The following is a 12,987-nucleotide window of genomic DNA, read 5'->3' on the forward strand; positions in this document are numbered from 1 at the left end:
TACCACACACACACACACAGGATGGGGGTCCTGGAAGAGAGTTAGCGGATGACCTTCCCTTGCCTAGCGTTTTAACAAGGTCACAGGCAGTATTTTGTTTGCTGCCTGTTTTTGTTTTGTTAGAATCATCTCTCATTGTTATCTCCAACAGCTTTGCCTGACTTAGAATTCTCTCTCCTTAGGGAATTTCCATTAATTAATTCTTGACTTGGAATTCAGAGACACCTTGCATTACTTATCTGCATCTTGGAAACCAGAAATCTTACAAAATGCCCCTAAAACCCCAAGCCTTTCTCCTGCTCTTCTGTTTTGCTCCCCAGTTCAATCCTTCCAAATGGCTGAGACATATTGCCTCCCCACATTCTTTCCAAGTCTGTACTTTATTTGCATTTTGAGTGAATGGTGAGGAATCAGGTTATAACAAATGACCTTCTGGTACCTGCCAGGAATCTGCAGGGTGGGTCTTGTTGGTTGGATTTACTCCATTCCTAGGCTTGCTCTCCTAAACTGATAGGCCCATAATTCTGATTTTACCAGATTTCCCAAAGCAGACAATTCCCTTAAGGCTAGACTCACATCAGCTTGACTCGCAGGGCCTGAAGTAGACACCTTCATGGAAACTCATTAGTTTCCAGTACAAATATTCAGTCACAGATTCTGGGTGGCCCATCCTGGCAAAGATGGGCTTTCTTTCTCCAGAACAAAATAACAAAGAAAGCGAGGCAATCCTCACAAGTCTGCATTAAGAGTTAGGCACTGATTCAGTCACCCTGCCCTGTGATGAGGTGGGAGTGCTGAGACTGTGGGCCCAGGTTGAGTGGAGCAACATTTCACTTCTGGTGCTCCGGGATTCTGTCAGTCCCCTGGCCCAGGAGCAGTCAGGCATGTCTGGAGCTCAGGTTCTGGCATTTGGGAGAGTGGCCAAGATTGGCCAGCTGTCTGCAGGCAGGACAACATATAAGAAAGCAGAAATCAGACTGCTCTTCCTTACCACCACCACCACCACCCCCACCCTCCCCCCATGCCCTTCTACGGCTGCTGGAAATTGTTTGCATCTGAACTTGACAGGATTTCCAAGGATTCAGGTAATGGCTGTGCTTCCCACTTTACTTTCCAGAGCCCCCTTGTTTCCGCCTCCCTTCCAGGACCCTTCCCTAAAGACACATGAGGGAGGGGCGGTTTGGCCTCAGGGTCACAGGGTGTGACCTCAAGAAGACCAAAGCCTGCTTGTGATTGTGTTTACGAGGGTGAAGAGTTGAGGAAGAAGAGGAAAACCAGGAGCAAGGATGAAAATGGGGTAGGAGAAGAAGGGGGTTGGACGTGGCCCTCTTGCTATGGTCCTAACTCAGCTCTGTTGCCTCACCTACACGCCCCCCGCCCCACCCTAGAAAAAATGCGAGTCCAGGAAACATGGGGTCCACCAACCCACAGACAGCTGCCTCTGTCCCCGCCATGGGGCGGGAGGAAGGGGGAGAGGAGAGCAGGAATTTTACAATAAAAGCTCACTGATGGTGGCGCATTTGAAGTGGCACACGTGGATTCGCGCCTATTTTAGACCCTCACGCACAGCCCTCCGCGGGGGGCTCAGGGTGGGCATGATGCCAGCCGTCCCCAAGCTCCGCCGAGAATCCCAAATCCTTCGGATTTGCTCTCCTGGGCGGGCGCATACCCGATTTCCTGCCCCGGGACCCCTCCCAGCGCTTGCGCCTCGGAGGGGCCGTTTTCCTGCCCGGATTTCCAGGCGCGGCTCCGCAGCAGCCCTCGCCACCGTTGACCCCTGATCCCGGGGGTGCCGGCGGCCCAGCGCTTGTTCTCCAGCCCCGGGGCAAAGCCGCCACATGTGCAATGCATTTCTTTTCAGTCCTCGACGGTTTGCACTGCTCATTTTCTCCATTGCTAGGTTCATAAAATATTCAGGGATTTTTAGCAGGGCTTTGAGTGGCTTTCCAAGGCCACCTAGAGCTGGGGCTCAAGCCTGAAGGCTTAGGGGGGCGGTTGGTTCCCGGGAAGCCCACGGGGTGCGCTCTCCAGGGCTTCCGAGCGGAAGCTGTTTGTGCGTCCCTGAGAGTTGCCTCCAACCCGCCTCCTCTCTGAGCCACGGCGCTCGCTCCGTGGTCTCCAGTTGCTTTCTGAATCGGGCTCTTTCCAGAGAAGGGGGTAGATTTTCCTGAACTTTGTGCTCCTGCTTGGTGCTTGCTCACCCAATAACTACAGAGCTTTCCGGAGAGGAGGGGGTGACGCTGGCTCGTCTAGGTCACCGGCAGCAGCTGCCGCTGACTCTCCTGGTTCCTCCCAGGTGTGCGGTGTCTGTCGATGTTCTTGCCTGACGTGTTCCCTCTTCTGAGCTTTCCCCACAAGAATCACGATTCAGTGCGTGTGGGTTTGGGGAGGTGGGGGAGATGCAGGAGGTGGCGGCCATGGGTATCATCTCCCTTTTAATTTTTGCTTGGGTTTTCTAAACACAATGAGAGAAAAGTTCCCTGGCCGTCGCACCACGATCTGAACAGAGGCTTTCCCCGCATCGCACTGCTGTTTCGGCAGCATCTCAAAGGCCAAGTTTCCCACCCTTCCCAAAGTGGGAAACTAGTGGGAGGCACCAAAAGTGAGCAGCTGTTTTGAATACTTCTTTATAAAGAGTCAAGAAGGATACTTTGTTAGCCTGATTCCGATGAGAAGGAGGGTGTTTCATTGTTTATTTATACACAAGTCTCCTTCATGAAACAGGTCTGAGCTGCAAGGGTTTAAGACTGGATACATTGTATCCTGCTATTTTACACCACCTAAATACATAAGGTTGGATACATTTTATCTCTCATTGTTTATGTATACAAAAGCCTCCCTTCTAGAAGAGGTCTGAGCTGCAAGGGTTTAAGACTGGATACATTGTATCCTACTATTTACCACCACCTAAATGCATAAGATTGGATACATTTTATCCTACTCATTTCTCAAGTTACATAGTTGCATCCACAGCTCTGAAAAGGAGCCAGGCTCCTCAGTAAGTGCCTTTTGCCAAGTCAGTGTTTGTTAAGTAGGTAATTTCTGCAAAGACAGTATATATAGCACCTAAAAATAACCGGTTATTGATACAGACTTGGCTTGCTGATGTCATGGGGGTGCCTCTGAGCCTCCGGAAGGGAAGTCCCTGAGCAGCTGCATCCACCAAACTTGGTTTTGATTGCTGATCTCCAATCATACAACCAAGAAAGCAATGCTGTGTCTGCCTGCCTTCTGTCCTCAGATCCATGGTTGGTGGCTTTGTCCACCTTCTCCCGTGATTCCCTCTCTGTAGTTCTGTATAGGTGCTTAAGTCCATCAGAGAACTTTACATGTCTGTAATGATGCCTGTATTGCAAAGAAATGCATTTGCCTCTCCTAAAGAATGCTCCAGCATGTAGAGCTGGCTTTCCATAATAGAAAAATCATTATCTTCTAATTATGTAGTCCTCCTTACCAAGAATAATGCAGTTTTCGCTGCTTAGACAAGCCCCATTCACAAATAACATAGCCGCCCAGAACCAACATACTGCTCTTTTTTTTCTTTTGCTAGTGTCTATAGGTGTGAACCCTGCTTTCTCCCCCTCTTTAAAATAAGGCTTTCTTGTAAGAGAACAAATCCTTCTCTGCCCCCGAGGAGCGGCATGTGTAGGAAGTCCCATTTATAAACAGAATTATTCATAATTCTGTAGGCAGCTGCCATAAGCCCGCCATTCATTGCCTTCCCCAAAACCACCGCTTAAATCTCACTGGCCTTCAGAAATGTGCAGCTACAGAACATAACCAGATGCGTGTCCCTGCCTTCTGAAGAAAGGGAGAAATGAAAGCACCTCGTGTTACACAGCCTATGAGGGAAGAAATACAACGTGCAAACTTTCCACTGACAGATAAAATAGTGTTCTCACTTTTAAAGAAAAACAGTACTTCCTAGAAGGAGGTCTGCAAGAAATTTAACAATTACTCAAGATGTGGCTTTAGGGCAGGGCATTTTAAAACATGTGTGCATGATGTTATTTTTCATAATTAAATTAATTTAAATAATAAACAACTTAAATGTTTTTGGACCTCACCTCCCCCATTGGGATTGGAGAAATGATCCATATTCAATATGTACTATAGCAATTGAACTGATGGAGGTATTTTCAGATTCCCAAAGTCTGGAAACATGTGAGACATCTGTGCAGCCACCTGTCTGTCTTTTAGAGGAGCAAAAAGGGGCAAGCTGCTGTGTCCAGCCCTAAATTACCTGGGTGTCTGCTTACAGAACAAAAGGAACACTTCTTCTAGAGTTTAGTGTTTTCACATTATTTTTCTTAGCACTCACGATAGGCAGCACACACACAGAACAATGCATCATTGTTCTTATTCTTACAGAATTCAATGGCGTGCAGTAAGAAAACTCTGTTCATATTTATGCCCTGCTAGGCAATGCAGACTTTTCAAAATACCCAAAGTAAGACAAGGACTCCCAGGACAAATATTTGAATGAGAGTTTTAAAATGGTATATGTTAATAGAACTATGAAGAACACTAAAAAAGACTCAAGTTTTGTTATCAGAATTAAAGTGCATGGAAAGCTGAAACTTTCTGAGATGATTCCACAGCTTCCCATCTTCCATCTTCACCTTGAATCTTGTACAGAGCATCTGTTTGGGGTTGGTCCAGATCTGGGTGCTGGAATACTTTTGCAAGGCAGACTCCCTTCCGTTTCCTGATCCTTCTGGAAAGGGAAGGGAGGGTAAGAGAGAGCTCAAGCTTTCCAGCAGCCAGCCTCAGTTTTTCCCACTTGGGTTTGTCCTGGGACACTGATCTCCAAGGTGTCTGCAATGCTTTCCTCCTATGCTGTAGCAAACCCCAAACTGATGACTATCATATACTTGATAGAGGCCAAATGCAACATAACAAACAGGATTATTTTCCTCCGTGCATGCACTGTGTGTGGGGCTTTCGATAATCAGAGTTTGTCACAAGCTATTAACGATGGAAGGCAGAGGTGGTGAAACTGCTGTGCTTGGTGAGTTGCCCGGATCTGCTGAGGCTTTCGTGGAGTATTTACAACCACCCTTGGAGAGGGATGGAAACGCATGTTACCTTCTTTACCACGAGCTTACTTGCTGCCATCTACACTGCTATTTGTCCTGAGGATAACAACATATACACATAATATTAGGAAACTTAAATTTTCTTTTGTCAAACCTCTTTAGTACCAGTCTTTAGGAGCTCCAGAAAGCTGCCCCGTGGAGGGACGTGAGCTCTTTTCCCCTTTATCGCTGGCAGATAAGCTGTATGTTAAAGGTCTACAAAATATGCTTAGCCAAAGGAGGTTTAGCACTAAGTGAAATATGAAGAGGATATGCAGAAAAGCAAGAACTCGAGGAGTTTCGGTTTAACTCTGGTAGGGACAGCTCTAGAAATTCTTTCAGTTTTACTTTTCGTTCCACATTTCAGATCTGCAATTTGCTCCACACTCCTACACGCCACTAGGTGGCAGCAGGACCCCGAGGCTTCTCAAAATCATCTCCGTTCAATAACGGAAGAAAATTCTTGGGGCTGCTTCACTCCCCTTGACTCAGGGACACGTCAGGCCCCCAGAATTCAGCGTGGGAAATAAGGACAATGCTGGGGAAAGCCTATTACTGATTAAATCATCCCAAATGAAATATAACTCCTGATTAAGAGGCAACTTATATAGCCACACACAGTCCGGGAAACCGATAAGAGCCAAAAAGCTCCAAGTGTTGCAGGTATACGTGGTGAATGGGGTTTCTGAATGACTCCAAAGCAGATGGGATTTGACAACTGGCCCTGCAGATTTTCTGGAGCATTTTGAAAATGGGAGAATAATTTTGAAAACCCAGTTACACAAAAGGAAATAGCCAAATTGTCACATTTTTTTCTCTGTCTCAGCACGTAGTTTATAAAGAGTTGTGTTAAAACAGGGGGTAGCTGTATCCCCGGAGGGAGATGTGTCTGGGGGAAGGTATCTTGCAAATCCCAAATTGATAACTGCCATTATATCCTTGATAGAGGCCAAAAGCAACATAACAAGGAGGATTCTTCTCTGAGAGTGCATTTTTGGACTTTTGATAATCCAAGCAAATAGGACTTGTTAAGAATTTCCCAAATAAGAGAAAATTTGCAATTGGATTAAGTTTCATAGAAAACGTTACAAATCATGTAAAATTAAATGTCACCCTTTCTTCATATTTAAATAATTCAAAGCCTCTTTGTTAAGAAAAAATGGCATGATTATGTGTAGTTTAGCCAAAAATTCATATGCAGGAATGAGTTTTGGATTTCATCACCCCAGCGTTGCTCTGAAATTTCAGGGTCTGTTGTAATTTACCCCATACAGGTGAAACTCATTAACATTTGTGCTCTATAGGTGGGAAGTATGATTATTTAATTTCTTAACACCCAAACTATTTCCAGATACAATTGTGCAGGTTTGCTCCTGGTACTTTTGACTCTCCTTGTTTATGGGTTTTGGTAAAAGTGTTGTGATTGCGTTTTTAATGTCTGCCTCTCATGAAGATTTCCTTTTAGCCCGTTTGTCTGTGGGTTTTGTGAAGCCTTGAAAACAGAATGAGCTAAATTCCTCAAGGTTTTCAATGTAAAGAATGCTTGACTTGAATACTTCCATCTACATTCCTCAAAAAGGCCAAATTCTCACAGGGAAAAAGCGGTTTAAATTATTCTTAAATAAGGTTTTATTATGTCCTGAGGACACTTGTTTGGGAGGGTTCTTTTTACAGTGAGGAATATTACAATGAAAGTCAATGAAAAATAAAAGAATCGAATTTTTGCACATGCAATGCTCTTTTTTCTTAATCCTCAAGAAATTTGTTCAGGAAAGAAAATGTCTCTGTGATCATTTTGGCTGGTAGAGCTTAAAATCCATGCAAACTAGAGTGAGGAAATATTCGGGGGTGGGGGTGGGGAATTCAGCCTTTATAACTGAGAGATTCAGACGGAGGTTACAGTTTTAAATGAATCAAATACTCCATTCTTAAGGATAAATTAAGCTTATGTCTGAAGAATTAGCCTACCGTGTGTCCCCAGAAGACGTGTTCACATCTTAACCCTCCCGTAAATGTAGCTTTATTTGGAAATAGGGTCTTTTAGGATGGGATTAGTTAACATGAGGTCATACTGGAGTAGAGTGGGGCTAGAGTCAATGTGACTCATGTCCTTAAAAGAGGAGGGGGATTTGAACAGAGAGTCAGGAGAGCAGGTCCCAGGAAGATGGAGGTAGAGACTGAAGTCTTACAGCAGCCGCAAGCCAAGGAACCCCCAGGAGCTGGGACGGGCAAGGAATGGTCCTCTGTTAGAGCTGCCAGAGCGAACCCGTCCCTGCTGGCCTCTGGAACTGTGAGACGAGTTTCTGTTGTTTTAAGCTGCTCCAGTGTGTGGTGCTTTGTTACAGTGAGGAACTCAGATAGTGGCATTTGATCCCCTCTCAGATTACACATCGTGTTTCTAAAACAGCGAGTCCCCACTTAGAGGCCTTTGGGCCGAGCATCACAGTCACACAGGGTCCCAGCAGGAATTCAGCAGATGTGCGGGAAGGCAGAGGACAGACGCAGGTGAATTGCGATGCCACGGAGCGCCAGGAGGACACGCAACTGGGAGATTTGGCAGGCAAGAAAGGAAGGACATCTGGGAAAACTGGCTCACCAGCTTGACCGGGAATCTTAGCTCCACCATGGGGGGCAAGCCCGGATAGTGTTCCTTTGCCTGCTCAGTGTGCCTGCTGAGGCTGCTTCCTGCAGCTCTTGCAGCTCCAGTAGCTCTTTCCTTCCAGCGGAAGGCGTCTCCATGTAGCTAAGCAGGAACCTATTCCGGGAGCCTTACAGGCTGCCCCATGTGCCAGGCTGGGGACTTGGAAAGGGGTGCATGTGATGTGCTCCCTGTGGTGTGTATGTGGGGGCCTCCCTCCCACTTCACAGGATGAAAAGTCCTGGGGTGGGAGCAGAGAAGGGGAATGGAGGTGGCCGAGAAAGCCTGAAGGCTCAAGCTGCCTGACAGAGGCTCCTCAGGTATCACCTGCAGAGATGTAAACATATCCCTGAGAGTCCACTTAATAGATTTGCACAGTACGTTAAGGGGAGCAGCTGCAAGGGGGATGGTGGTAGGGGGAAGAAGGAAAGATGCACCTCTCATCATGATTGGGGAGACAGGGAGCTCCCCAAGAAGGCAAGACCCTCCTTCTAAGTCCCAAGGGCTGCCCCCAGGGGAGTCTTTGCAGTTGAGCCCCAGCTAGCATAATTCCACACTTTCAGCCCCAAACCCCTCCCTCCTCCAGGCACAGAAAGAAAGCAGTCAGGCAGCGCTGCTACCTCCTCCCCTCTCTCCGTGCCCCCCTCCCCTGCACCACAGTAGCCTTTTTACTGCCCCCCTCCTTCCCTGTGCTCTGCACACACCCTGACAGTCTTCCACTGTTGCCCGCCCAGCTCGGAAGGAGCCAGGAAAGCCTTTTAGCGGAGGCCAAGCTTCATAATTAATGACTTGGCTAACAAGCTGAGAAGCCAGGGACCACATAGGCTAAAGACTTTATTGTTTGGGGAAAAAATAAATAAAGCAACTGTTCTTTGGTTAGCTTTTTCTATTCCCATTGAAAAAAAAAAGTAAGAAACGTTGGAGAATATTAGTGAAAGGGAAGCTTTCTTGCAGGAAGTTTTGGTCAAGCCTGACTCAACTTCCCTGCCTCACCAGCCTGGAGCCCAAGTGGCTTTTATATAAATTTGAGCTGCTGGCTGGTTTGTTAGGTGGGGCATCTGCCATGGGCTTAGATGGTTGGGAGGAGAAAAGGATTTTTTCCCAAATGGCTGCTGGGAAGCAGAGATCCAACAATCTTCGCCGGTGGAAGATGAGCCACTGCCTTTTATTTTTCTAGCCCCAAACCTCACCTTGGACTCAAAGCAGAGAGAAAGAACCCAGTCTTTGTCTCTCTAAGGGCTGTAAATGCAGGAGCATGCTCTGGACTGTGGAAAATCGCTCATGCGTAAAACTCTGTTGTAATGTGTATGGGGTGCTGGCCTCCATCCCCACACCAGAGTTCTCCAGAACAGGAGTTCTCGACTGGGGCAATTCTTTCCCCAGGGGGCACTGGGCAATGTCTGCAGACATTTTTGGGGTCCATAAGTGTGTGTGTGTGGGGAGGGGGGTGCCTAGCACTCATTGGGTGGAACCCAGAGATGCTGCTCAACACCCCAGAGTGCCCAGGATGGCTCCCGCCATGAAGAATCATCCAGCCCCAAAGCCAATAGTGCTGAATGGAGAAACCCTATCTATCCGTCCATCCATCCATCCATCCGTCCATCCATCCATCCATCCACCAATCCATCCACCCATCCACCCACCAACCCATCCACCCATCCATCTACCCATCCATCCCTCCCTCCCTCCATTCATCCATCATCCATCCATCCATCCATCTATCCATCCATCCATCCATCCATCCACCAACCCATCCACCCATCCATCCACCCACCCATCCATTCACCCACTCATCCACCCATCCATCCATCCACCCACCCATCCATTCACCCACTCATCCACCCACCCATCCATCCATCCACCCATCCATCCATCCATCCTTCCACCCATCCACCCATCCATCCACTCATCTCTTTACCTAATCTCTGTCTCATCTGTCAATCTTATCTATCTTATCCATTGATCTCTCTCTATCCATCTATCCATCTGTTTTAGTTTTCTTGGCTGCACGAGCAAATACCATGCAATAGGTTGGCTTAAACAATGTGAATTTATTGGCTCATGGCTTTGAGGTTGGGAAAATGTTGATTATCAAGGTGTCATCAAGGTGATGCTTTCTTTCCAAAGATGGTGTTCTGGGTTTGACTGCTGGAAATCCTTTGTCCTGGGATCCTCTGTCACATGGCGACTTTTCCTGGCCTCTCCCTTCTTTTCCGGGTTTGTTGACTTTCAGCTTCTTCTTCTTCTTTTTTTTTTTTTTTTTTTTTTTGCTTTAATTTATGATGAATTTATTCCCTAGCCATAAGTTTTTGTTTCTTCAGTCTCTTCTGGGATATCTTTTTCTTCTGTGCAATCTCTTCTTCTGGTTTAAGAACAATTTGTTTTTTCTCAGTAAGGATCATCTCAATGTGGCAGGGGGAACTCATGTATGGGTTAATCCGACCATGAGCTCTGCAAGTCCGGCAGTGCATCTTGGGGGCTTTGTTCACCTGGGTGTGCTCAATGACCAGAGAATCTACAACTAAACCTTTGTTCAGCATTACTTTCTGCATTTTTAAGCATGTGCAACAAAAATTCAGCACTCTTTTTGGGCCATCAACCCTGTGTCCAGCCCCACTATTTGGCCTGGGCACACCTACCGACACCACTGTTGTAATGACGGAATGGCACACACTGCTTCTGTACAGTGACATCTTTCAGATACTTGGTGGCTTTTCGAATATGCATACCCTCGATGGCCTGAGCAGTTTCTCAGGTGTTCTTAAAGTGAACACAAAGATTTGAACCTCTTGATTTGCATGATTTTGTGGAGTTTTCAGGGTCAAGTGAATAGCAAACCATTTTCAGAGATCACCTCACACTGCTTACGGGAAGAGGGCTTTCAGCTTCTTACTTCCCATGGCTTTCATTTCTATCAGTCTGCTTATAAAGGATTCCCCTTCTAAAGGACTCTGGTAATAGACTTAAGACCCATCCTGATTGGGTTGGGTCACACTTTAACTGAAGTAGCCTCATCAAAAGGTCCTATTTACAAGAGTTCACACCCACAGGAATGGATTAAGTTTAAGAAAATGCTTTTCTGGGGGTACATAGCTACAGAGCACTATACCACCTGTGATGGTCAGGTTCATGTGTCAACTTGGCCAGGTGATGGTACCCAGGTGTCTGGTCAAGGATGTTTGTGGCTGGTTAATAAACCAACAGGCTGGTTTATTAAATCATCAGTCAATTGGCTGCAGCTGTGACTGATTACATCAATGAAGGGTGTGTCTTCCACAATGAGAGAATTCAATCAGCTGGATTTAATCCAATCAGTTGATTTTTAAGCTAGGCAGATAGAGGACCTTCACTTCTTCTTCAGCTGACCAACAAAACATTTCCTGAGGAGTTCATTGAAGTTGTCAGTTTGTTTCCTTAGGAGTTCATTGAACACATTCATCGAAGTTGCCAGTTTGCTGCCTGAGGAGTTCTTAGAACATCTTCATTGGAGTTGCCAGTTTGCTGCCTGCCCCACAGAATTTGAACTCATGCATACCCACAGTCTATCTATCTAATCTATCACCTATCATTTATCATCTACTATCTATCTATCTATCATCATCATCTATCGATCTATTTATCATCTATCATCTATCATCTATCTATATCTCTCTTTTACCTATCTATTATCCATCTATCTTCCATCTATCTATTTACCATCTGTGCCGGTTTGAATGTATTGTGTCCCCCAAATGCCATTATCTTTGTGGTCTTGTGTGGGGCAGACCCTTGGGTGCTGGTTGGATTTGCTTGGAGTGTGCCCCACCCAGCTGTCGGTGATAATTTTGATGAGATGTTCCCATGGAGGCGTGGCCCCACCCATTCGGGGTGGGCCTTGATCGGTGGAGCTATATAAATGAGCTGACTCAAAGAGGAAAGAGAGTGCAGCTGGGAGCGATGTTTTGAAGAGGAGCAAGCTTGCTAGAGAGGAACGTCCTGGGAGAAAGCTGTTTTGAGGCCGGAGCTTTGGAGCAGATGCCAGCTGCCTTCCTAGCTAACAGAGGTTTCCCGGAGGCCATTGGCCATCCTCCGGTGAGGGTACCCGATTGCTGATGTGTTACCTTGGATGCTTTGTGGCCTTAAGACTGTAATTGTGTAGTGAAATAAACCCCCGTTTTATAAAAGCCTATCCATCTCTGGAGTTTTGCATTCTGCAGCATTAGCAAACTAGGACACCATCTATAGGTTTGAAATTGTGGGTGCATTTGCCCCACTTCCCAGGGAATCCCTGGTGATGTCTGGAAACATGTTTGGTTGTCACATCTGGGGAGGGGGTGCTCCTGGCATCTACAGCGTGGAGCCCAGGGTTGTTTTTCAACACCCTACAGTGCCCAGGATGGCCCACCCCAGAGAACCATCTCGCCCCAAGTGTCATTTGTGCTAAGGCTGAAAAGCCCAGATGTGGACTTGTTTGGCATGAACACATTTGAGCCACACGTAGTTGTCACCCGTATGGGTGGGAGGGGGCTTTCTTTGTTCTATCCCAGACTTTTGCTCCCAGCATTTAAACAATGTTGCTTTAGAACACTTACTCCTAGTGCTAGAATCAATGTTTGCTTTTTCGCCTCTCCATGGTTGTACTTAAAATTGGCATGCATATTCCAGCACAAGAGCTCCCAGGCAACCTCAACAAAAGTCTCTCAGAGGCACCAGTAAGAGAAAAAGGGAGGGAGGAAACACTAGGAACAGGTTAAAAAGGAAAGAAAACATCCTCCTACCCCAAGAAGCTCTCAAGAAAAATACCATTTGCATGTCAAGAGGAAAGAAGAGGGGACCCTGCTGCTTTTTAAGTTGCTCACAAAGGGAGGGTTTAAAAAAGTGGGAGGCAAGAAAAGTTGTTGCTAGAGGACAACTTCTTAAAGGTGGAATTGCATAGTCACAGCTTGTCAAAGAAGTGAGGCTGATAGTGACATTCTTGAGCACGAAGAAGCCAGGAGGGGGCAAATCCCATGCTGGGAATGGGAAAGCAAAGTCTGTTTTTTCTCCAAAGCCCGGGAAAAAGGCACATACTCCCAGGCAGGGTTGAGAGCCTGCAGACTCCCAGAAAAGCGCCTGCAGGGTGTCACACAGGCGCTTTCCCTCTGGTTGATCCCATCCTGAAAACACTGAACAAATATATAGGTAGCTGCAGAGACCGTACTAACGGGAATGCAAAAAAAGCCTTCCCAAATGCACATACTGGGTGTAAGCCCCATGGAGAGGGACGGGCATTGCAGCAACCAGCACACATAT

General features: G+C 46.6%; 1 pseudogene; it reads right to left on the reverse strand.

The window, feature by feature from the left end:
• Positions 1-10,004: 10,004 nt before the first annotated feature.
• On the reverse strand, positions 10,005-10,557 carry LOC119525831 (annotated as a pseudogene).
• Positions 10,558-12,987: the final 2,430 nt, after the last annotated feature.

Source organism: Choloepus didactylus (assembly GCF_015220235.1).
Source record: "Choloepus didactylus isolate mChoDid1 chromosome X unlocalized genomic scaffold, mChoDid1.pri SUPER_X_unloc1, whole genome shotgun sequence".
In the NCBI taxonomy this organism is placed as follows: Eukaryota; Metazoa; Chordata; class Mammalia; order Pilosa; family Megalonychidae; genus Choloepus; species Choloepus didactylus.